This window comes from Loxodonta africana, unplaced genomic scaffold, assembly GCF_030014295.1.
Source record: "Loxodonta africana isolate mLoxAfr1 unplaced genomic scaffold, mLoxAfr1.hap2 scaffold_228, whole genome shotgun sequence".
Lineage (NCBI taxonomy): Eukaryota > Metazoa > Chordata > Mammalia > Proboscidea > Elephantidae > Loxodonta > Loxodonta africana.
The window spans coordinates 118,588-145,621 of NW_026974962.1; the positions used below are offsets into that span (position 1 = coordinate 118,588).

At 37.0% G+C, this 27,034-nt stretch overlaps 1 protein-coding gene across 1 annotated transcript in view; it reads left to right on the top strand.

Annotated features, from left to right (window-relative positions):
* The window catches only part of LOC135229333 (olfactory receptor 4C6-like), a 37,282-nt gene extending 23,885 nt beyond the window's left edge, over window positions 1–13,397 (top strand). The window contains exon 1 of the mRNA XM_064278962.1: window positions 1–13,397. This exon is cut by the window's left edge and continues 23,885 nt beyond it. The gene's annotated coding sequence lies outside the window, so the exon portion shown is untranslated.
* The last annotated feature ends 13,637 nt before the right edge of the window (window positions 13,398–27,034 follow it).

Below are 27,034 nucleotides of genomic sequence, written 5' to 3' on the forward strand. Positions count from 1 at the left end.
GCAAGGGTGAGCAAAGAACTATGTTAGGGATTAAATAGTCTATCCCAGGATTTTATTAAAGAGATTTCTTCTCCCTCCTCCATGCCTCATGTTGTCTTTTTCTCCAACTCCAGAAGTAGGTGTGGTTTTAGGCTCTAAGCAGGGTTGACGGTGGGTCCTGGACACCCAATATTGTATTCACTTATGCATCCTCATGCTTTTCCTGAACTTAAACCTTGCAAATAGTCTGAAGGTAGGATATTCTTTCAGGTTGGTCTTGGTGCCAGGGAATAGTTTGTTTCACCCCCTTTTTTCCATCAGAATTGGCCTCAGAGGCAGGGATGCACCAAGCAGAGCCCAGTGAAAGTTGAGGGTCCCTGAAACATCAGAACCTTCCCATCACTGTGGGAAATACGTTCCTGGAACTTCAAGTTTCTTAGGAGACATAACTAGATGATGGTAACTGTCCTAAAAAAATGGGGTGGTGTTGGAAAATTATACAGAAGCAGCACTGAAATGGGAGGCAAGAGAAAGGAAATATTTCAGCGGGGTTTGAAAAACCTACCTTTTTTCTTGTAAGTGAAGGAATAACATTCAACGGAGAACTCATAGTCTTCTCTTTTTCAATTCTAATTTACTTTGAAGATTAACTATGCACAGTGCATTGCAACATGCAAATTGTACTTGAGATAGGTCTACTGTGGCTTTCTGTTGCAGGAGCTATCAGAAGAGAAAATAAATGCCCCACAGATAACTAACTCTTCCTAGAAGGCCTGAATTAAACTCTATGAAAGGGTCTGTAATGCTAGCAAGAGAAAATTTTTTTAAGTTTCTTATTTCTGCACTTAAAATTTTCTAAAACAAAAAATATTCTCATTATTCTATGGTAGAAATTTTTCTAATGTCAGTTCTACTACCCTCAAAACACTCCCTGACAAAACACATGAATTAAGTATGTCTTTTTCTTCTTCCTTCAGATATTTATAGGGGTTTCATAAAAGTTCACAGATGCCCAGAACTGCATTCCAGCCTCCAGAGGCCAAGGACTGCATTTTTCCCCACTCATCGACTCAACGGCACTGGGTTCAACCCTGAGAGATTGGCTCAATGAGCTACTTTGCACAGCTAGCCCAACAGCACAGCAAACCATGAAAAAATATAGCAGCAAACCATAGGGCCAATTAATCCCAGACAAGGTTGTCCACAGTCAGATTTTGTCCTCAGAGCCCTCCTTTCTACTTCATTTGTCCTAAGGGACACCTCCAATTTCAGTTACCAAGTGTTCATGTAGCCACATCTCTGCCTCCACTTCACCCACACACTCTGCTGTAAGGAACAAGCACACTTTCAAACTCACATTGATATGTAGACCACTAAAAGTTACCAAGGAAAGTTACCAAAGGCTTTCTCCTTTAAGTACAATCTTTTCAAATGGTAGGCAAATCTCAAGTAGGTGTGATGCGATTGAATTCTCTGACTCCATTGCTTATGTTTATGTGACTTTAGACAAGTTTATTAACTTCCCTTACTTTCCTATTATGGAACATATTACTGTTAACTATAATAATTATTATTAATCCTAATAATATTAATAAAATATATAACAGAAATTTACATGAAAATTATGAATTAAATTTTCCACAATTTCTAAAATATTTTGAAGTTGATAAATCAGTAAAAAAAAAAAAGAAGGAAGATGACAGAGGGATTTAAATTTACAACAAGTAACACAAGAACAATTAATTAAAACAAATTTTATTTAAAGATTATTTTTAGCATTGATCTTTTGGACAGAAAAAAACACCAATTTTGAATATGATACTGAAGGAAGTGAGGGACAAGCCATGCAAATATTTGGGGGAAGAATAATTAAGACAGAGGGAGCAAACTGTGCAAAGTTTCTTAGGCAGGAGCATAGCTGGTGTCATGCAAAATGTTGGCAGGAATAATGGTTTATATGTCACAATGGGAAAAAAAGAATTAATAGAGTTAGCAGAAGTAGGCTGTAAATAATGGAGATATGGTTGGAAATTGTTGTTGTTGTATATTGTCGAGATCTGATAAACAGGAGCCAGCTGCAGGATCCAGAACCAATAAAAGCCCACATGCCCTGTCACAATATCCACTTACATTCAATGCAAGCCACATGCCCAAGGAAACTCCCCTTCCACTGATTTACCACTCACAGCAGATCCCATCATGGAGGTGATCACATAACATCAAATCTCATCATGGAACTGATCACAACATCCCGCAACTATCAAACCACTGAGAATGATGGCCTGGCCAAGTTGACACACAACCTTAACCATCACAGTTGGGGAGGAGAGTTAGAATGAAAAATGGAGGCTATGGTGCTGTAAAATATTCCCGGGTGTGCAGTGGTTAAGCACTTGGTTGCTTATCAAAGGTCAGCAGTTCAAACCCACCAGCCACTCCACAGGATAAAGAAGTAGAAGTCTGTTTCTGTAAAGCTTTACAGCCTTGGAAACCCTGTGGGGCAGTTCTACTCTGTCCTGTAAGGCCTCTATGAGTCAAAATCAACTCCAAGGAACTTTTTTTTTTTTTTATTGTAGGGGATTTAAAATATTCTCATAAAAAAAAAAAAAAGGCAATCACTAGTTTGAATAATATTTACACAATTTCTACTAATCTTGAGAATGTATAAAAACCATGGACTTCTTATTGGGCTTTATGAAATAGCACTATCCACTATAATGTGAACACTAAAGATAGAGATTTTCATTTTATCACTGGTACTTGTACTTGACAATAATGGGGAGTCCTTGCTTCTGTGAATCCATTCTCTCCTTCCTCTTCAGTAATAGGTGATACCTAGGTTCATGATCTCCCCAAAAGAGCTCACTTTCCATAGCTTCCTTTGCAGCTTGGTGCAGCTCTGTGACCAAGTTCTTGTCAATTGGATGTGAACAGGAGAAATATGTGTAACTTCCAGGCTGAAATAGCAAATGTTGACATTGTACTTCTCAAGCTTATTTCCCCTTCTTGATACCTAAAACCGGGGGTGAGGGGTGTTACAGCTATAGATGATAATGCTGTAGGGCAATTCTTCTCAAACTATAATGTACATGTAAATCAACTAGGGTGAAAAGTCAAATTATGATTCATTAGGTCTGTGTTTTATTGACTCTGCAAAGGCATTTGAAAGTGTGGATCGTAATAAATTATGGATAACATTGTGAAGAATGGGAATTCCAAAACATTTATTTTGCACCTGAGGAACCTGTACATAGACCAAGAAGCAGTCGTTTGAACAGAACAAGGGGAATCTACATGGTTTCAACAAAGTTGTGCAATCAGCATTGTATCCATTCACCACACTTATTCGATCTGTATGATGAGTAAATCATCCAAGAAGCCAGAGTATATAAATAAAAATGCAGCACCAGGATTGGAAGACTCATTAACAACCTGCAATATGCAGATGACACAACCTTGCTTGCTGAAAGCAAAGAGGACTTGAAGCGCTAACTGATGAAGATCAAAGACCACAGCAATCAGTATGGATTACACCTCAACGTCAAAAAAACAAAAATCCTCACAATTGGAACAATAAGCGACATCATGATAAATGGAGAAAATATTGGAGTTGTCAAGGATTTCATTTTACTTGGATCCACAATCCACACTCCTGGAAACAGCAGTCAAGAAATCAAATGACGTATTTTATTGGATGAATCTCCTGCAAAAGAAATCTTTAAAGTGTAAAAAAGCAAAGATGTTCACTTTAAGGACTAAGTTGCACCTGACCCAAGCCATGGTGTTTTCAGTAGTCCCATATGCATGTGAAAACTGGACAATGAATAAGGAAGATTGAAGAAGAGTTGATGCCTTTGAATTATGGTGTTGACAAAGAATGTTGAATATACCAAGGGCTGCCAGAAGAAAGAACAAATCTGTCTCGGAGGAAGTACGCCCATAATGCTCCTTAGAAGTAAGGATGGTAAGGTTTCATCTCACTTACTTTGGACATGTTATCAGGAGGGACCAATCCAAGGAGAAGGATGTCATGCTTTGTAGAGGGTCAGCAAAAAAGAGGAAGACCCTCAACGAGATGAATTGACACAGTGGCTGCAACAATAGGCTTAAACATAACAACAATTGTGAGGATGACACAGGACCAGACAGTGCTTCTCTCTGTTGTACGCAAGGTCTCTATGAGTTGGAACCAACTCGATACCACCTAATGACTAATAACAAGGTCTGCAGTTGGCCTAGGATTCTGCATTTCTAACAAACTCGTAGGTGATGCCAGTGATACTAACAGGCGGATCACACTATGAACATAAAAGTTCTAGGAGGTGACCAAGCAACTGCTTGGAAGTAACCTGGGTCTTGTAATGAAAAAGAGAAGAGGTACTGCCCTTCCATCCTGGGCCATTTACATGGGACCATTATATCAAGATGAATAAAATTCCTATATGTTAACCCACTCTATCACTGGGTTTCCCTTTCATAGAAGCCTAGCCTTACTCTAAGAAACTATAAAACTCAAAATATTATCCACAAGAAAGATGCAGCAAAGTGGCAAGGTACAAGATCAAGACACAAACCAGTTGGGTTCCTCTACACTAACAAAGAGAATTCTGAAAGGAAAACAAGAAAACAGTACCATTTAAAACAGTGCACTATTATGGACTGAATTGTGTTTCCCCCAAAATAATTGTTATAATTCCTAGTCTTTATGCCTGTGGCTATAATCTCATATGGGACTAGATTGTTTTGTTATGCTAATTAGACAGGATTAAGGCATGGTGCTGAGCTATAAGAGATTAAACAATCAATCAAGAGAAGCAGAGATGGGGGAAGTGAGATACCTAGCCACATGAAGATTGCCCAGGAGCAGAAGCTCAGAAGAGACAAGGATCTTCCTCCAGAGCTGACAGAGAAAGAAAGCTTTTCCCAGAGCCAGCACCCTGAATTCAGGGTTCTAGCCTCCTAAAATGTGAGCAAATAAATTTCTGTTTGTTAAAGCCACACACCTGTGGTATTTCTGTTATTGCAGCTCTAGATAACTAAGACAGAATTTGGTATCAGGAGTGGGATATTTGTTAACTAGAAGTGGGGGTGTTGCTGTAACAAATATCTACAATGTGGAAGTGGCTTTGGAATTGGATAATGGATGTAGGCTGGAAGAGTTTTAAGGTGCCTATTAAAAACCTATATTTCCTTGAAGAGAATGTTGGTAGAATTATGGACGTCAAAGGAAATTCAGGTGAGGGCTCAGGAGGAAGTGAGAAGAACTATAGAGAATCTTCTATCATCTTAGAGAATACATATGGCTCCAGGAAAAGAATGTTCTTAGAAATGTGAACATTGGATGTACTTCTGTTGAGACAATAAAAGAAAAAGATGAACATGTGACTGGCAGTGGAGGAAGTGTGATATTTTTTATGCAGTGGCAAAGAACTTGTCTGAATTATGTCCAAATGGTGGAAGGTAGAACTTGTAAGTAATGAACTTGGATATCTGGTTGATGAGATTTCTAAGCAAGCTCTTAAAGGGGCCACATGGTTTCTTCTTGCTGTTTATAGTAAAATGCAAGAAGAAAGAGATGACTTAAAAATGAACTGTGCAAAATTAAAACAAAACTTAAAGATTTGGGAAATTCTGTTGTACAAACTATGAAACATATCTTAAGATGTTCACCAAGCATGTGGCTACACAATCTTTTTTTTTTTTTTTTTAAGAGATTAAGCCTGTTACTGATGGATCTAATCAACTACCACAGCAGAAAACACATCATTTTAGGCTGAAGAGGACAGAGAAAAAGGAAAGAACGTTGTCTGTCTTTTGGAGTTCTACAGGCAGGAAATAGGCCAAAAGTAGCCACATCTGTGGTCTCAGAATGCAGAGGATTATGCTAAAGGCGTGAGAACTAATGCAGTTTATTCTGCTGGGATTTGTACTTGCTTGGTGCCCTTTAACCCTTCTTTCCCTTCAATTTATCCTATTTGTAATGGAAATATATAACCTGTGTCTGTTCCAACACTATTTGGGAAGCAGATAATCAGTATTCTATATTTCACAGGTTTACAAATGAAGATGACTTTGCCCCAGGATGGAATATGCCTAACATCTCACCCATATTTGATTTAGATGACTCAGAAGATGAGATTTGAACTTGGAGGTGATTTAAAATTTCTGGCATGATGTGATGGAGTGAATTTGTTTTGCATGTGGCAAGGACATGAACTTTTGGAGGTCAAAGGGTGGAATGTTATGGATTGAATCCTGTACCCCCCAAAAAATATGTTTTTGTTTTTTGGTTACAATCCTATTTGGGAATGGGCTTTGTTATGTTAATGATACAGGATTAATGTAGGGCGTGTCTTGAGTAAATCTCTTTAAAAAAATCTCTTTAGAGATACAAAAAGATTAAAGAAGAGAGCAAAAGAAGTAGAGATGGGGGAAGTGAAACTCCAAGCCACATGAATATTGCCTGGGAGCAGAAACTCAGAAGAGACAAGATCCTCCTCCAGAGTCCACAGAGAGAAAAAACCTTCCCCTAGAGCCAGCTTCCTGAATTCGGACTTCTAGCTTCCTAAAATGTGAGGAAATAATTTTCTGTTTGTTAAAGAAAAACACTTGTGGCATTTCTGTTATAGCTGCACTAGATAACTAAGACATCCCCCAAAATACCTCGGAATAAACCTAACTAGTTTTTTTAGTGGCATAAAAGGCTTATACAAGGAAAATTATAAAACACTGCTGCAAAACAGCCAAAGAGGCCTACATAAATGGAAAAACATCCCATGCTCATGGATTGGAAGACTTAACATTGTGAAAATGTCAACAGTACCCAAAGTGATCTACAGATATAACGCAATCCTGATCCAAATTCCAACATTTTTTAATGAACTGAAAATAACTAATCTTCAACTTTATATGTAAAGGAAAAGGGGCCTGAATAGCTAAAGCAATATTGAATATGAAAAACAAAGTAGGAGGCCTCACACTTCCCAATCTCAAAACTTATTATACAGCCACAGTAATCAAACAGCCTGGTGCTGGTTCAATGACAGACACACAGATCAATGAAATAGAATTGAGAACCCAGATGTAAATCTATCCATCTATGGGCAGTTGAGCTTCGACAAAGAGTTGAAGTTCATTCAATAGGGAAGCAACAGTCTCTTTAACAAATGGCACTGGGAAAACTGGTCAGCCATTTGTTGAGAAATGAAATAGAATCTACACCTCACACCATACACAAAAACTAACTCAAAATAGATCAAAGACCTAAATGTTAAACGTAAAATTATAAAGGAACAAAACTAGGGGACTTAATTTTTGGCATAAATAGCCTATCAAACACAACTGAAAATGCATGAACAAAAGATAATTTAGGTAACTGAGACATCCTAGAAATTAAATACTTATGCTCATCAAAAAAATTAAAAAGAGAACCTACAGACTGGAAAAGTTCTTTGACAATGACATATCTGACAAGGGTCTAATCTTTAAAATATGCAGAAAACTTCAATAATTCAACAAAAAAAGATAAACAACCCAGTCAAAAAATGGAAAAAGGACATGAACAGACATTGCACATAAGAGAATAGATATTCAGATGGCCAACAAATACATGAAAACATGCTCACATCATTAGCCATTATGTTATTGTAGTTAGGTGCTATTGAGTTGGTTCCAACTCATAGCAGCCCTATGTATAACAGAACCAAACACTGCCTGGTCCTGTGCCATCCTCATCATGATATTGGCCACTAGAGAGATGCAAATCAAAGCTACAGTGAGATATGTGACATCCCTGCAAAAATGGCAATGATGAAAAAAACAGAAAACAACAAATTCTGGAGAGGTTGTAGGGAGATTAGAACTTTTATGCATTGCTGATAGGATTGTAAAATGGTACTATGGAAAACAGTATTATGCTTCCTCAAAAAAGCTAAAAATAGAAATACTTTATAAGTCAGCAACCCCACTCCTAGGTATATACCCAAGAGATATAATGGTAGTGACACAAATAGACATAGGCACATCAGTGTTCACTGCAGCATTATTCACAATAGCAAAAAGATGGAAACAACCTAAGAGCCCATCAACAGATGAATGGATAAGCAAATTGTACATACACACAATGGAATATTACCTACACAACTATAAAGAATAATTAGTCAGCAAAACATCTTATAACACAGGTGAATCTAGAGGACATTAAGCTGAGTGAAACAAGTCAATCACAAAAGGACAAATATTGTATGATCCCGCTATTATAAAAAGTCAAGAATAGATATACACACAGAGAGAAACATTCTTTGATGGTTACCAGGGATGGGAGGGGGAAGGATGGGGATTCATTGTCTAGATAGTCCAAACCAAATCCACTGCCATCAAGTTGATTCTGACTCATAGTGACCCTAAAAAAAAGCCTAGAACTACTCCATAGGGCTTTCAAGGAGCAGCTGGTGGATTCAAATTGCTAGTATTTTGGCTAGCAGCTGAGTTCTTAACCACTGTGCCACCAGAGCTCCTTATCGAGATAGCAGACATTTGTTATTTTTGTTGATGGGAAAGGCAATACCAATATGGGCGAAGTCTACACAACCTGACGTTGGTAAATGAAGATACTTGGAAGTACACAAGAAAAAGGAAAAACTTCAGTAAATGCTACAACAAATAAAATTTTGCAACAACAGTAATAACAACCAAAAAAAAATACATGAGTGGTTAAGTAATGTCTTAGTCACCTAATGTTGCTATAACAGAAATACCACAAGTGGATGGCTTTAACAAAGATAAATTTATTCTCTCACAGTCAAGTAGGCTTACAAGTCCAAAATCAGGGCATCAGCTCCAGGGGAAGCCTTTCTCTCTCAGTGCTGGAGGAAGGTCCTTGTCATCAGTCTTTGCTTGGTCTGGGAGCATCTCAGCTTAGGAACCTCAGGTCCAAAGGAAGCATTCTGCTCCTGGCACCGCTTTCTTGGTGGTATGAGGTCCCCCTATCTCTCTACTTGCTTCTCTCTTTTATATCTCAAAAGAGGCTGGCTTAAGGCCCTTTCTAATCTTGTAGACCTCATCAGTATAACTGCAGTTAACCCATCTTATTACATCATAGTGATAGGATTTACAACACATAGGGAAATCACATCAGATAATAAAATGGTAGACAATCATACAAGGGAATCAAGACTTAGCCAAGTTGACAGATACTTTGAGGGGACACAATTCAATTCATGACACACATATATATATTTATATATATATCCACTGCCGTCGAGTCGATTCTGACTCATAGCGACCCTATAGGACAGAGTAGAACTGCTCCATAGAGTTCCCAAGGACCACCTGCTGGATTCGAACTGCCAACCTTTTGGTTAGCAGCCATAGCTCTTAACCACTACGCCACCAGGGTTTGCATGACGCATATGCATATATGTATATAGGAAGGTATTCGTGGATGCATAGGTTTGTCTGTAGGCACATGTATATATATGTGTGTGTGTGTTGCATATATATCCATATACATAATAAAGCACCTGGAAGCACAATTAGAGACTTCCTAGACAAATCTGAACAACTCTCAGGATTGGTTTAAGGGGTTACAAAGCTTAGGATCATAGACTCCTGAGATAACTTAGTCAATTGCCATAACATAATTCATAAAGTTAATGTTCTACACTCTAGTTTGGTAAGTAGAGTCTGGGGGCTTAAAAGCTTGCAAGTGTCCATCTAAGATACAACCCAACTCATCTGGAATGAAAGAGAATGAAGGGAAACTAAAGATGAAAATAGTCCACAGGACTAACAGCCCACATGAACCACAGTCTCTTCTAACCTGAGACCAGAAGAACTGGATGGGCCCGGATATGACTACAGACCATTCTGAGCAGGGACACAGTAGAAGGTCCCAGACAGAATAGTAGAAAAATGTAGAACAAAACTCAAATTTCTGAAAAAAAGTCATACCTACTGAACCAGTAGAGACTAGAGGAACCCCTGAGACTGTCACCCTAAGATATCCTTTAAATTTGGCACTGAAGCCTCTCCTGGTGCTCACCTATCAGCCAAATAATAGATTAGCTTATAAAGTAAACAATATCACCCGTGAGTAATGCGTCCCTTAAACAATCAACTGTATGAGACAAAATGGTCAACATTTACCCCAAAGCAAAGACGAGAAGTCAAGGAGGGGGAAGGAAGTTAGATCAATGCAAATAGAATGGACAAAATGGAAATAATGAGAATGCTGACAAGTTGTGAGAATTGTAACCAATATCATGGAACGATCTGTATAAAAATTGTTAAATCAGAACCTAGTTTTCTCTGTAAACTTTCACCTAAAAAACAATATGATATTAACAAAAAAAAACTCAAAATATTAATGAGACCACTCTCCTTTTTATGTAATAATACAGTAAAATTTGTGAAAGCTGGAACCTGTGTAAGGCAGAAATCTGTCAGAAAAAGAAAACTCAAATATTTTCCACCACGAGCTGCACAAAATGGTGAAGTACTCTGGACAGCAGCTGAGGTGTTGGAGAGTCAGGGTGAGTTCAGAAGCAGGAGAGAGGAGGATCAGGGACTGCCCAGAAGCTGGGAGAACCTACCTGCTAACATCCAGAGCACTGGCTCATTGCAGCCATTTTGGGACAGGGCAAGGCAACACCACAATCAGGGAACACAGAACAGGAGCTAATCTGAGGAAACTGTAGCTTTATTTTTTTAAGACAACACTAATTGGAGTGGGAGTTCAAAGTACATGCAATTGGAAGGAGGTGAAGAAAAACCATGGTGCTACGAGACAATGCTGTTGAATCTTGCTGAGGCCTGAGAAGGATGGGCACTAAGAAGGGAAGAGATTTCAATGGTAGCAAAGCAAGGGGAATACTTCAGACCAATGGGCAACACAGAGGGAAACAGCTGGCTCCCTGCACACAGTGGGAAAATTTGGGAGAGCCAGAAAGCTTCGTGGAAGCAGAGATGGTAAGACTTCATCACATGTACTTTGGACATGTTTCAGGAGGAATCAGTCCCGGGAGAAGGACCTTAAGTAGAGGGCCATCAGAAAAAAAGGAAGACTGTCAAAAGATGGATTGACACAGAGGCTGCAACAATGGGCTCAAGCACAGCAATGATGGTGAGGACGGCACAGGACAGGGCAGTGCTTCCTTTTGTTTTGCAGGGAGTTGCTATGATTTGGAACCTACTAGAAGGCATCTAACAACAACAACAATGGATAATGATAGTGAATATATTTTCCTATGTCTGTTGACTGCTTGGATGTCCTCTTTGGTGAATGTTCTGTTCATGTCCTTTGCCCATTTTGTGATCAGGCTATTTGCCTTTTTGTTGCTGAGTTTTTGCAGTTTTTTATAGAATTTAGAGATTAGGTCCTTATTGGGTAAGTCGTTTCCAAAGAATTTTTCCCAGTCTGTAGATTATCTATTTATTCTTTTAATAAAGTCTTTTCATGAGCATAAGTTTTTAATTTTTATGAGGTCCCAATTTTCTATTTTGTCTTCTATTTGTGTATGTGTTATGTTGGTTATCCTATTTTTACAAACGATTAGGTCCCATAGTTTTCTCCCTATGTTTTCTTCCAGGGATTTTATGGTTGTAGGTTTAATATCTAGGTCTTTGATTCATTTTGAGTTAATTTGTGTGTATGGTGTGAGGTATGGGTCCTGTTTAATTTTTCTACAGGTGGGTATCCAGTTTTGCTAGCACCATTTATTAAAGAGACTGTTTCTGTCCTGCTGAATGGTCTTTGACTCCTTGTTGAAAATCAATCATTCATAGATAAAAATATGTCCCTGTGGTCTATGTATCAATTGCTGAACAAACACCAGCCCATTTTGATTAAGTGGCTGTGTAGTATGTTTTGATATCAGGGAGTGTAAGGCCTCCTGTTTTGTTCCTTTTCTTCAGTATTGCTTTGGCTATTCAGGGTTTCTTTCCTTTCCATATGAAGTTGGTCATTAATTTTTCTATTTCAGTAAAGAATGTTGTTGGGATTTCTATCAGGATTGTATTTTATCTCTACATTGTTTTTGGTACAATTGACATTTTTATTATACTGTCTTCTAATCCATGAGCACAGGATGCCTTTCCATTTTTCTAGGTCTCTTTTGGTGTCTTATGGTAATGTTTTATCATTTTCGTTGGATGTCTTTTATGTCCCTGGCTACATTAATTCCTAGGTATTTTATCAATTTGGAGGCTAATGATATTGTTTTCTCGATTTTTTTTTTTTTTTTTGGAGTAGTCTTTGATAGTGTAGACGAACCCAGATGATTTTTTGTGTGTTAATCTTACACGTTGCAACATTGCTAAATTCTTCTATTAGTACCAGCAGGTTTCTTGCGGAATCTTTAGGGCCTTCCATGAAATCAGTTTTTTTTTTTTTTGGTAATGGGAAATGTGGCATCAAATGTGGATGTAGTAAGCAAAGTACAACCAAAGTAAAATATGAGTGAGCATATATGGATGAATATAGTCATACTGGTATACAGGTAGGTACATAGGTAAGAGCAGATAGAAATATCTATAAAAACAAAACAAAACATTGCCGTCGAGTCGATTCTGACTGATAGTGACCCTATAGGACAGAGTTGAACTGCCCCATAGAGTTTCCAAGGAGTGCCTGGTAGTTTTGAACTGCCAACCTTTAGGTTTGTAGCCATAGCTCTAACTACTATGCCACCAAGGTTTCTGAAATATCTATAAAACCCAAAACAAACCCACTGCAGTCGAGTCAATTCTGACTCATAGCGACCCTACAGAACAGAGTAGAACTGCCCCATAGAGTTTCCAAGGAGTGCCTGGTGGATTCTAACTGCTGTCCTCTTGGTTAGCAGCTGTATCACTTAGCCACTACGCCACGAGGGTTTCCTGAAATAGGCATGTGTAAATATAAATATCAGTACAAGCATATAGATTTGTTGAAGACACAAATACGTATATTCCACAGACATAAGCAAACTCCTTCCATGACTGACTTTTGGGGTTTGAAAGCTTGGGACCATAGTTTCACGGGACAACTCAGTCAATTGTCGTAACATAGTTCACAAAAATCATGATCTGCATCCTAAGGAAGTGACTAGTGTCTGGAATTAAAAGCTTGCAAGCTGACCATTTAAGACACAATTATTTGTCTTTCCTGTCCAGGAGAAAAACAGTAAAAGGTAACCAAAACTCTGAGAAGAGACAAGTCTACATAAGCTACAACGTCATCTACCCTGAGACAAAAAGAACTAGTCAGTGCCTGGCTACCATCACTGACCATTCTGACCAGGATCACAATAGAATGGAAGAAAAATGTGCAGTAGAACTCAAATTGCTATTAAAAAAAAAAAAAGCAAACAAACGAACAGTAGAGAACAGAGGACTCCCTGAGACTATCACCCTGAGACATTCTTTAAACCTAGAACCAAGCCTATCCCCTGAGATCACCTTATAGTAAAATAGAAGAGTGACACACAAAATAAAAGATTACCCATAAGATCATTACACTACTTAAAAACCATCAGTATGAGACTAAAATATGAACACAATTAAAGAGAATGTTAACACATTGTGATAAATGTAACTAAAAAAAAAAAAAAATCACTTAATTTGAGTGAAAATTGCCAAATGGAAACTTAATTTTCTGTGTAAATGTTTATCAAAAACTCATTAAAATATTATTGTATACACATATGTTTCCATCTGTATATATATTTTCCACTAAATAATGATAGAAAAATGGTGACTGCATGCTGTTGAAGGAAAAATTGTGAAATCTGGAAAAACAAGAAAGTCCTGTCAAATTCTGGCTCTTACAAATTTCACTATACTATAACTAGTACTATATTCCTTGAATGTATCTGGATTTTTAATATTGTATATCACATACAAAGATAAGATTCCTTCACCAACATTCTGAGTATTTTTTACATCAAAATTCATAACATCGAAGTCTGAAGCTTATTGAAATAGAAACATAGGGCGAAAAGTTCAGAAATTGCCTGGCAGGGTTGCACCTTCTTGTTGTTCCACCATGGAGTAACTATGTATCACGACTGATCTTCAGATTTATACCACGAAAAAGGAATCTGTTCATTCTCAGAGATGGACAGCCTTCATGGACTGGCTAACTTTGACCGAATATGAGGTTAGTACATTTCTGAGAAAATATAATTAGAAAATAGGCCTACATTCTCAGCTATCTACTGTAGTTATCTACTGCTGTGTGACAAATTACCATATAGCGCCTGGCTTAACATAACACACATTTATTATCTCACAGTATCTGTGCATAAGGAGTCCAGGCATGGCTTAGCTGGTTCCTCTACTCCCAAGGCTACAATCAAGGCATCACCTGGGGCTGTGGCCTCATCTCCAGACTCTACTGTGGAAGGATCTGTGCCCAAGTCATGTGGTTATTGGCAAAATTCAGTTCCTTGCATGTTGTTGGACTGATGACCTCAGTTTCTTGCTGGCTATCTGCCAGAGGCTGCCCTCATTTCCTGTCTATGTGCACATTTCCAAAGGGCATTTCACAATCTCACAGCTTGCTTCTTCAAAACCAACAAGGGAGAGAGACTGTGAATAGTACAGAAATTGCAGTGTTACATAACATAATCATGGAAGTTATCCCATTACTTCTACTATATTCTATTGGTGGTAGGAAAATCACGTATCCTGCCCCCACTCAAGGAGAGGGCATTGTACAAGGAATGAATACTAGGAGGCAGGAATAATTGAGCATCACACTCACCCTAGTCATTAGTCAATATATGGCTTTCTATGGGGAAAAAATTTTGTAGACTTCCTTGGAAAGTTTTCTTGGTTCGGAATGAATCATTAAAAGAGACAATATTGATACATTTCAATGATTAAAGGGCCTAGACAATCATAATCAACTTGGCCAGAGTCTTGTCTACCTCTAGATCATCATCCTCAGACTTAAGTCTTATGTTTCATTTTTATTTTTCTATTGCGTGTACAGAACCCTGGTGGCAAAGTGTTAAGTGGTAGACTGTTAACCAAAAGGTCAGCCATTTGAATTCACCAGCTGCTCCTTGGAAACCCTATGGGACAGTTCTAGTCTGTCATATAGGGTCACTATGAGTTTGAATCTGGTGGACAGCAACAGGTTTGGTTTGTTTTCTTATGTGGATATACAGTTTAATTAAAAAAAAAACTGTTTTGCTACTAAAAGTGCTTTCGTTTTCTAGAGAATAGACTGGATTTTTTTTAATTTAGAGTATTATATGCAACTTTTTTAAAGTAAAATATTTATCATGAATGCCAAGGTTAAATTAAATGATTTATTTTACTAACATGTGTAAACATCAAAAGAGTTAAAATTTCCTTACACTTATAATTTTTATACAAATTTAAAACTAAGTCAAATTTACAAATATAACCACTACAACATCAGTAAAATTTAAATTAACAAAAGTAATTTAATGTTACTATTAACATTTTTATTAACATAGTTTTGTTATAGTAAAATTGTCACATAAACAGACATGTGGCAAAAGTAATTTCAAGTTTGGCAAATCAATGTTATTACCAATTTTCTCTCTCTATTGTGAAATCTTTTTCTGGACTTCACAGTTATTTGATGTGCACTTCACACAAATTCTTTTTACTCACTTATCAAGTTCATCTCTACTTGTTTTTTAGCCTCCAAACACAATGTAGCAGTCTTTGGCACCACCACACTAGCAAGCACGCACCAAACCAAAACAAACAAACAAAAAATTACTTACCATTGCTGTGCAATCTATTCCAATTCATAGTGACCCTATAGGACAGAGTAGAACTGCCCCACAGAGATTCCAAGGTTTTAATCTTAAGGAAGTAGATTGCCTCGTTTTTCTCACACAGAGCTGCTGGTGGGTTCGAACCAATGACCTTCCAGTTAGCAACCAAGCACTTAACCACTGTACACACTCAAATTATGTGGTTTTGTATGGACATAAGTTTTTTGTCAGATGACTCAGAATGTGTTGTTGTTAATATTCATTGAGTTGATTCCAACTCATGGCTACCCTGTGTGTTGCAGAGTAGATCTTTTCCTTAGGGTTTTCAAGGCTGTGACTTTTCTAAAGCAGAAGCAGGTGGCCGGGCCGATCTTCCCACACACCTCTGGGTGGGTTCAAGCCGCCAACCTGTTGGCTATTAGTTGAGAGTTTAACTGTTTCCACCACCCAGGGACTCTGACTCAAAATGTTTCAATATATATTTTGGAATTATCATCAAGATGAAAACACAAAATTAAGCATTCGTATGGGCTCCAGCAGATCCTAGTGTTAGGATTTCTGGTTTAGACTCCTCAGATTTGAAGAACTCGATTAAAAAAAAAACTATATCAAATATTTAATGAGTTTCTATTATGTTCCAATCATTCTACAACTGGCTTGGGATATATTCCTGAATGAAATAGATGAAAACCGTTTTCTTCTTGGAGAGAGACAAGAAAGAGATAAAACAAGTAGGTAAATTAAATAAATGTTAGGAGATAATAAATACTATTTAAAAAGAAGAAGTAGACTAATATAAGGAGATGATGAGTACTTATGGGTAAAAAAAAAAAACTTATGGGTATTCACTATTAAATACGTTGATTCTGGAGACCTGTTTGAGGGAAGACTAATGTCTTATAGAGACGAGGCTAGACCTTACTTAAAGAGTGTTTTAAACAGAGAACACAGGTGAGACAAATATCATAGATGAAAGCTTGCCTGGTGAAATCAAGGAAAAACAAGGAAGCCAGTGTGACTGGAGCTAAGAGAGGGGGTGTGTGAGCAACAGGAGAGAAGGCCAAAAAGTTCATAGAAGGTCAAATCACTGTAAGAATTTTGGCTTTTCCTCTGGATAAAACAGGGATGTTTCAGGTTTTTATGCAAAAGAGTGACCTGATTTGACTCAAGTTTTAAGAGGAACCTTTGGCTGCTGTGTTAAAAATGGCCATAGCAGGACAACAGTAGAAGCAAGAAGAATGTTAGAGTCTATTGCTTTCACTTGGTGGACCCCTGGTGGTGTAGTGATTAAGAGCTCAGCTGCTAAAGAAAAAGTCAGCAGTTCAAATCCATCAGTTGCTCTTCGGAAACCCTATGGGGCAGTTCTCCTCTGTCCTATAGGGTTGCTTGCTATGAGTTGGAACCGACTCAACAGCACCTAATAAAAACAACAATGTTGCTATTACTTAAGTGAGAGATAATGGTAGCTCAAACCAAGAGTATAGAGGAATTGATGAGAAAATATATCAGATTCTGTATAACTTATGAAGGTCAGCATTTTTTTCCCCTAATAGGTCAGGTGAGAACTGCTATAACATTTTTTGATGTTGTAACATTTTTAGAGTTATTTCCGAAGATAACTCATACAAAGGCCCTCAGTGTTCAAGTGACATTACGTTATAGATCTACATGCGTGATGTCTTAGTCATCAAGTGCTGCTATAACAGAAATACCACAAGTAGATGGCTTCAACAAAGAAAAATTTACTCTCTCATGTCTAGTAGGCTAGAAGTCTAAATTCAGGGCATCAGCATCAGGGGAAGGCTTTCTCTCTTGGCTCTGGAGGAAGTCCCTTGCCACAGGAACCCAGGTTCAAAGGACGTGCTCTGCTCCCAGCACTGCTTTCTTGGTGGTAAGAGGTACCTCTGCTTGCTTCCCTTTCCTTTTATCTCTTGTAAGATGAAAGGTAGTGCAGGTCACACTCCAGGGAAACTCCATTTACATTAGATCAGGGATGTGACCTTAGTAAGGGTGTACGATCCTACCCTAAACCTCTTTAACAAAAAATTACAATCACTAAATGGAGGGAAATTACACAATGCTGGGAATCATGGCCTAACCAAGTTGACACATATTTTGGGGGGACAAAATTCAATCCATAACATGCGATATATAAATAGTTGGTTATTATATATGTATATATTTATTAAAATATCTGTATTTAATTATATAAATATTTACTTTCATAGATAGATACATAGATCGAGGTCAAGAGCATTAAAATACTTATTTCAGTCATTGGTCGATATCTTTCTCTCCAGGAAGGAAACTCTCTATAGGAAGCCAAATTATTATAGGATATTTGCTTGATAAAACTAGGATTTGACAAAAAGGGCATTATTGATTATGGTCTCAAGAATCCGTAGCCTGAAATATTCCTCTTCAAAAGGAAGCGTACCTACCAGGCAGACGGGCCGCTGATCAGTGAAACATATTCCTTGCACTAGGACTATGCCTGATACCTAATGAGAAGTTTTACTTTTTTGATATATTTAGTTCTATATTTCTAAGCCCAAAAAAAAAAAGTTGCCTTCGAGTTGATTCCAGCTCACAGCGAATCTATCTGACAGAGTAGAGCTGCCGCATAGAGTTTACAAGAGCGGCTGGTGGGTTGATCTGCCGACCTTTTGGTTAGCAGCTGTAGCTCTTAACCACTGTACCACCAGGGCTTGTATATTTCCAAGCAGAGAGTCTCATTTGGATGAATTATTATAACATTAACTCTTTTTCTCTATATGTCAGTTACTATCTTTTTTTATTATAAAGAAAAAAAAGAAATTTTTCTCTTTATGATCTCATCCATGTCATGTTCCTCGTTACAATATAACCCTCACAATTTTACAAAATTGTCACCAATTTACTAACCAAAAGATTTGGGCAGTATCCATTGACTGAAGCTTCAACAAAAAATGTATATGGAACTAAATTTTATGAATGAATAATGATTAACATGTTGAACAAGAAAAATGATATCAAAGTACATAGGAAAAGATTATGACAACACAGTTAATATTTATTACAACTAGAATTGTCTTTATTTGAATAGAAGCACATGAGTTGCTCACTGTATGTGTTCAAGAGGGAAGTGAAAGGATGTCCTTTTCTTAAAATTTTTTTAAGGACATTACAAAAGGGAGCCAAGCATCAAATAGGGGCTTAATTAGCTCATCTGTATGCTCCTATGAGATTCTCATAGTGATCTCATCCTATTGGCTGTTGAACCAGAAAAGCCCAGATTTAGTAGTGCCAAAACTTATTGGCCAACAACAAAAACAAAAAAATCAGCCAGAAATCAGGGACAAATTATTAAACTTGGATGAAAGACACGGAGAAAAGAAGCTCAAACCAGAATGTATGAAAGAGTGAGGTGAAGCTATATACACAACAGGATCTGGGTCACATACAGCAAAAGAACACGGGTATCAACCCCAGAAAGCAGAAGTGGGGAGTGGGCTTGTGCTCCCACAAATATTACCGTACTTAATGTTCTGTTACTTTATTGACATTGGCTCAAAATAAATGGGTCTGTGCTCACTCTACTAATGTCCCCAAACATACTTCTGGGAGAGAATGCTATTGTCCACATCAAGATAAGAATATTTTTTCTTCTCTATCTACCCAATTTTATTCAAATTATGACAGAATTAACAGCTAAAATCTTCTGTTCTTTGCTGTCTCAAATCGTAGTTGGTTGCACCATAACTTTCTCATGGCATTTTATATATCTGCATTCCTCAGAGTGTAAATCAGAGGGTTGAGCAAGGGTGTCCGAATAGTGTAAAACACAGCCACCATCTTGCCCACTGGAAATGTGATTGAGGGACAAGTGTAAGCGAATATACATGGAACAAAGAATAAGATGACAACGATAATGTCAGAAGTGCAGGTAGAGAGGGCTTTCTTTCTTCCTTCTGCACTCCTGTTACTCAGAGAGCATAAGGTGAAAACATAGGAGATGATCAGGATTATGAAATGCACCATGCATGTGGCCCCACTATTAAACACCACGAGTAGATTCATGACATAAGTATCCATGCAGGCAAGTTTCAACAAAGGTAGTACATCACAGAAATAGTGGTCCATAACACTGGGGACACAGAAGGGTAATTTCTGGGTCGTCATTTTTAATGAACAATCAAGGGCTCTGCTTTCTTTTGAAGGTGTATGCCCCAAGCACATACATCATCCATAAGGGCTTTAAAAGGACTATTTCCGTCAGTAAGCCTTAAAAATACACCGTGCTTTTCTTGAGAGTTGAGGACTTGTTAAGATGGAATAATCTCCAATAGCTCTTTTGTGTGGGATGGAAGTTAGTATGCCATTGTAGACACAAAAATTAATGTTTACTTGGAATGCTTCTGCAGACAGCAGAGGGTTATTCTTTCTTAACTTCTCCACCCTCTTCCTGAGAAAATCACCAGCATCACCCCTAACACACCACTACCACCACCCTCTTAAGAAGAGATGCTCACAAATAGGTGTGTAAGGTTTTATATTGATTGAGAAACATATTTTAAAGATTTCAACTCCCCATGACATTGATAATGAAAACCAAAAGTCTGAAGTATCATTAACTAATTAAAACAGAAAAAAATAAAAACACCATGTAAGTTTTTTCTCAGAGGCTATTGTAGAAAAATTAAGGTTAAAGAAATTGGTACAAAAGGAAACAAGATATATACATAGAGAGAGAGAGAGAGAGCACCCTGGTGGTGTTAGTGGTTAAAGTGCTCAGGTGCTAACCGAAAGATCAGCAGTTCAAGCCCACCAGCCACTCTGTGAGAGAAAGATGTGGCAGTCTGGTTCCATAAAGATTACAGCCTTGAAAACCCCATAGGGCAGTTCTAATCTGTCTTATAGGGTCACTATGAGTCGAAATTGACTCAACGGCAATCGATATATATATACACATATATATATCCCATAGCTGTTGAGTTGATTCTGACTCATAGTGACCCTATTAGACAGAGTAGAGCTGCCCCATAGGGTTTCCAAGGCATGGCTGATGGATTCGAACTACCGACCTTTTGATTAGCAGCCAAATACTTAACCACTGCACCACCAGGACTAACCAAAAACCAAACCCAGTGCCGTCGAGTCGATTCCGACTCATAGTGATCCTACAGGACAGAGTAGAACTGCCCCATAGAGTTTCCAAGGAGCGCCTGGAGGATTCGAACTGCCGACCCTTTGGTTAGCAGCTGTAGCACTTAACCACTATGTCACCAGGGTTTCCACTACCAGGACTATACATATATATATATATATATATATATATATATATATATATATATATATATATATATATAAATGTATTTTAATCTATTAAATATATGAAAGAGAATAGAAGGAAAACAGAAAAAAAAATTTAAACTATCCTCATCACACCAAGTATTCCCATTCCTTTCCTTTCTACAAGCACATCTCTGAAGCATGTGCACACACTCTTTTATTTACTAATATTCATATCTGGATAGAGGACAAAATATCAAATTATCAAAACATTTAAGTTTAAGTTTTGATAAAGTGCCAAAAGTTATTAAAGTAAATCAAGCTAAAAATGGTTGATAGCTCAAAGCTCTTACCCTGAGATCACAATTTGTGTAAATCAAACAAACAGGTGAATTATTAACACATTTTAAGTATAATTGTGTGTGTGTTTAGATGATTCCATTATTTCAACAATTTCAAAACAGCAACTTAAATTAATAGGAACACGTCTAATACTTAAGTTTTTAGGGCCACCTCCAAAACTCAGTCTGGCGTCATCTCTGACTTCTGAGAACCCAGTCAGTTACCCAGTGGTCCCGGTAGGTAGAAGGTAGAAGACTGTTGAGATAAATATTCTAGGATCACATCAGAGTAACCAAAGGTCTGACTTCATCCAGGATTTACTCACATGAAGCTTCTTTTATAGAAGAGCAAGAAATTATGACATGTGAGAGTTTCAAAGTGGTTGTTCCAAATGTAGAGGCAAGTAAATCAGGACCTGTACAGCCAGCAAATAGTCCTGTTAAAAAAAACTAGTGCCATAGTAGTCCTGTTACTTAATGGGAAATTATTTTCAAAGGACTCGGTGGCAACGGGCAGAGTGTCCAGTGATTTTCAAAAGACTTAAATAGGAAACAACCTTTGTGGTTGGCAGGGTAATTTAAATTTTCTCTAAATAGAAAAGATTGCCAAAAGACAGCCAGGAAAGCTAATTACAAAGTTATTCAAGGGACTATGCCTGCCATCTGGCTGTATTTTGAGCTTAATTTGAAAGCAGTTTCCAACCCAAGTCTTAGAAGAAGTGTCATTAATAAAATGTCTTCCTTTGGGTAATGGACCTGCGCTAAAAGAGGCCAGAGTGCTATTTTCAAAAACTGGAAATGCGCTGACTTGCATCATTGTAATTGCATCCCTTTGAGGTTGGGTCTCTACTGACTGAGGAGCTAATCACCATGCAGTGAGTTTCCATCTAGCCCTGCAGTGGTAGGTTGTTCCCAGGGGCAGAGTATCACTGGAGCCAGGCCAAGCTGATGATTCACAAGCACAAATTCAGATCCTAGTATTCACTCCAGAACTAAGCTCTGTCCTTCAATAACAGAATGATCACAGAATGATCCTTCTGCTTGATAATATAGATCCAAAAAAATTAAAAAAGAATACAACTTATTCTTGGCCATCTAGCAAAGACCAGGACTGAATTTTTCTATCCCTAGCCTGATGATCATTTCATCTTGTAAGATTATCATTACAATTATATTACATCTGACTTTGTGATTTCAAAGTCAAGAAGGACAGACCCTCTGTGCCTTGGGTTACTGATCTTTTAATTAATCTTTATTCCTTTAGAATAACTCATTTCTAAACGCATTTATTCAGCCAATATTTCTATAATCACTTAGCATTTGATAGAATTTTTCCTTGATATTTTTGACATAATGCCTCAGGTGCATATAAAATTATGGCAGAATGTGTGAACATCTCTTACTACGACTTTCTAATCTTCAGTGGCAATGCCCTACTGATTGAAGAAAGATATTCTTGGATTATTTATTTTATAATTGAATGTTTATTGTAAGACTCATTTAGTTGTATTTTCTTCCCCTACTCTGGAAACAATGTGCAATGATTTTAAGGGCAAATAAAAAGATGGTGCAAGCTAGGCAACGTTTCATTCTGTTATGGGTAAGGTTGCTATGCATAGGAGACAACTCCACAGCAAACAAAAAAGTTGGTTAAAGGAAAAAAAAGTTTCCACTATTAAGGACTGAAAAAAGTATCTCATCCAGAAAAAATAAAGATTAATTCTCTCTTACTTCATAACAGATTGTATTCTCAAATAACTCGTTTTCAATTTAGATGTATTTGGGGTTATAGCCTTTATTCTTTTCTACCTTCAATAATAATAATAATAAAAGTACTATCCTACTTTTGTAACTTGTTTATTGGAGTTTACACCTGGTTCATTGACATATTTGGCCTTATACTTTGATAGTCTCCTGAGAGGAAATTTTACAAAATATTATCCTTACAGATGATGAACGACCTCTGCATTTGGGTCATCTTTACTAATCTTCTACAATTACTCTACCTTCTCACCTAATGATTTATACATGGAGCCTTCTAAGGCCCCTGAGTGGTGCAGGTGGTTAAGCATTCAGCTACTAGCAGGAAAGTTGGCCATTTGAAACCAACCAAATTGTTCCTTGAAAAACAGATATTTTGTGTGTACTGTTTTACTATGAATTTATATTTATTGTGCTATAAATCCTTTTGCAGCATTTGTCATTGTAAATATTTGTAATGTATCCATTTGTGGCCTTTAAAATTTTTTTTTTTGCTTATTTGTCCTATGTAGTGGGGGGGGTGTGAATGTGTGTGTGTATATATATAGAAAATGACTATGATATGGCATTCAATATGTATGAGATATTATTAGCTGGTGGTGCTCATGAGGGAACTCTGGTGGCATAGTGGTTAAGAGCTATGGCTGTTAACCAAAAGGTCAGCAGTTCAAATCCACCAGGTGCTCCTTGGAAACCTTATGGGACAGTTCTACTCTGTCTTACAGGATCACTGTGAGTCAGAGTCCCCTCGACAGCAATGGTTTAGTGGGTATTATGCATATATATTCACTTGCTTACCCTTTAATGGAGAGGAGGCATGGTTGTGCAATGTCCAAAACTCACTGCTAACTGAAAGGTTGCCAGTTTTTACCCCCAAGCCATTCCAGGGAGAAAAGATCTGGCCATCTGCATCCATAAAGATTACAGCCTAGATAACCCTATGGGGCATTTCTACTCTGTCTTGTAGGTCACTATAAGTCACAATTGACTCAAAAGCATCTCACAAACCAAAAATTCTTTAATGGTAGGTTTTTTTTTTTTTTTTTTTTGCTTCCAACAGAACATGTTCTGGCTTTCTTGCTTTGGACGTGTCTTTAGGAAAGACCAGTTGCTGGAGGAGAACATCATATTTGGTGAAGCAGAGGGCCAAGGAGAATGAGGGAAGCCCTTCATGAGTTGGACTGACACAGTGGCTGCAACATGGACTCAAACATGCCAATGATTGTGAGGATAGCACAGGGCCAGGCAACACTTTATTCTGTCACTGTAAGTTGCAGTCAGCTCAATGGCAGATAACAACAACCTCTAGAGATAGATTTTTTTTCACTTCACATTGGTTCTATTGAGGTCCTTCCATGCTATCATAAGCATTAATAATTTGTTCCTTTTCACTGCTGAGTATTATTTCATCATGAATTTACTACAGTTTGATTACTCGTTCACCTATAGAGGGACATTTTAGGTGGTTACCAATTTTTAGTTATTAATGTTTCTGTGAATATTTGTGTAAGGGTTTTTGTATGAACATAAATTTTCATTTCTCTGGAATAAATTTCTAAGTGTGGGTTGTTTTAATTTTGACAAAGCCCAACCTGTCATTTTGTACTTTTCTTCCATATGTTTGCATGTACCAGTAATTCAGAAGTTTTTATTATTGAGTGATGGGCACTCTCTTGGATATATCACAATTTATTTATTCATTCTAAAGTAGATGAACCTTTGGGTTGATTCTAGTTTTTGAGTATTACAAATAAAGTTGTTATGAACATTTGTATACATATCTTTATAAGAAAAAATGCTGTCATTCCTCTTGAGTATATATGAGTAAAATGGCTAAATAATATGGTAAAACCATGTTCAGCTTTTTAAGACCCTGATACTTAAAATAAATTATTTTTTAAAGTATTGACACAGATTTAATTTTCCACTAGCAGCATATGAGAGTTCTGGTCCCTTCACATACTTACCAGCTATCTGATATTCTAATAGCTGTATAGAGATCTGTCATTAATGTTTTCACTTGAAATTCACCAAAGGTTAATGAACTGAACATTTTTATGTGCTTATTTGCCAACTGTATATGTTCCTTGGGTAAATTGTTGTATTTATGGCCATGTTTGTGGACTGTTTCATTTCTTTTCTTTCCTTCTCTCTTTCTTTTTATTTCTTTTCTGTTTTTTGAGCTTTGAGATATCTGTATATCATGGAAACAAACCATTTATGAGATATGTTATTTGAAAGTATTATCTCCCAGAATATAACTGGTTTTTATACAACTGTCTTTTGAAGAGCATAAGTTTTAATATTTGATGTGGTTAAACTTTTTTATGGATTTTGCTTTTGGCTTTATATCTATGAAATCCCCAAATAAATCTATAGAGTTGATGCAAGCCCACTTAAAATCCAAACGGGCTTTGTTTTTTTTTTTAATAAACTAATAAGCTGAAAGTAAATTCACAAAAAAAAGTTATCTTTTTAGTTCTATAAATGTAATGTAGGCTCTATTAGATTTTTTACATAAAAAAATCATGTCTTCTATCATTAAAAAAAAAGTTTTCCTTCTTCCTTTCCAATCTGGATGCTTTCTATTTATTTGTTTAATTTTTTATTGCCTTTTATTGCCTTATTGTGTTACCTAGAATATCCACTAAAATATAAACATGTTTGGTAAGAGTGGACTTACTTGTTTTTTTCCTGGTCTTACTGAGAATGTATTCAATTTTTCATACCACGTGTGATGGTAGCTGTAGGTTTTTCATGGGTGCCCTCTATCAGTTTGAGGATATTCCATTTTAATACTAGCGTTCTCAAAGCCTTATCACAATTATTAGAACTTTTAAAATATTCCTCTAGATCTACTCATATGGCATTGTTTTTCATTTGTAATTTGTTATTACGTTTAATATCAGTAATTGATTTTTTTTTAATGTAGAACTATCCGTGCATTTCTGGAGAACACCTAATTTGGTGTGTTATTGTCTTTACATGTCATCAGGCTCAATTTCTTAAATTTTTCTTTACATTTTACATATATGTGTTCTGTTGTTTTCTCTTCTTTTAATGTCTTTGCCTGAGTTTGATATCACGGTTAAAGCTACGTTCATATGGAAAATGCAAATACACTGTTTTCTTCAGATTTGTGGAAGATTTTATGTGGAATAGGCTACTTCTTTTTTTCCTAAAAGCTTAATAAAGTTTCCCAATCAGCTCACTTGGACCTGAGTGAGGATGCAGAGTATATTAAACTGAAATTTCCATTTTGATACTCTCTTTACCAGTGACTTTTTTTTTCTTACGTGTTTTCTAGTCTCTCTATACATGAAAATATATCATACCCCCCCTTGTATGGTGCTAAACTAAAACCTAGATTGGATCTTTTTTTTTTAATAGACAACCTTAGTATATTTAAAATTTATTTTTTCTTTCTCATTACAATTTTTTTGTTACTATTAAAGGGATAAAAATACAAAAATATGCATGGAAAATTAGCAAGGAATATGGAAGAACTATGTCCAGAAAAAACACATAGATGCTGTCGGATGAATCCTGGCTGAAAGCAAAGAATACCAGAAATATGTTTACCTGTGTTTTATTGATTATGTGAAGGCATTCGACCGTGTGAAGCATAACAAATTATTGATGACATTGAGAATAATGGGAACTCCAGAACACTTAATTGTGCTTATGCAGAACATGTACCTAGATCAAAAGGCAATCTCATTCAAACAGAACAAGGGGATACTGAGTGGTTTAAAGTCAGGAAAGGTGTGCATCAGGGTTGTATCTTTCACTATACCTATACCTATTCTGTATGCTGAGCAAACAATCTGAGAAACTGGCCTCCATGAAGAATGCAGAATCAGGTTTGGGAGAAGACTTATTAACAACCTGTGTTATGCAGATGATCCCCAACCTTGCTTGCTGAGGGTGAAGAGGACTTGAAGC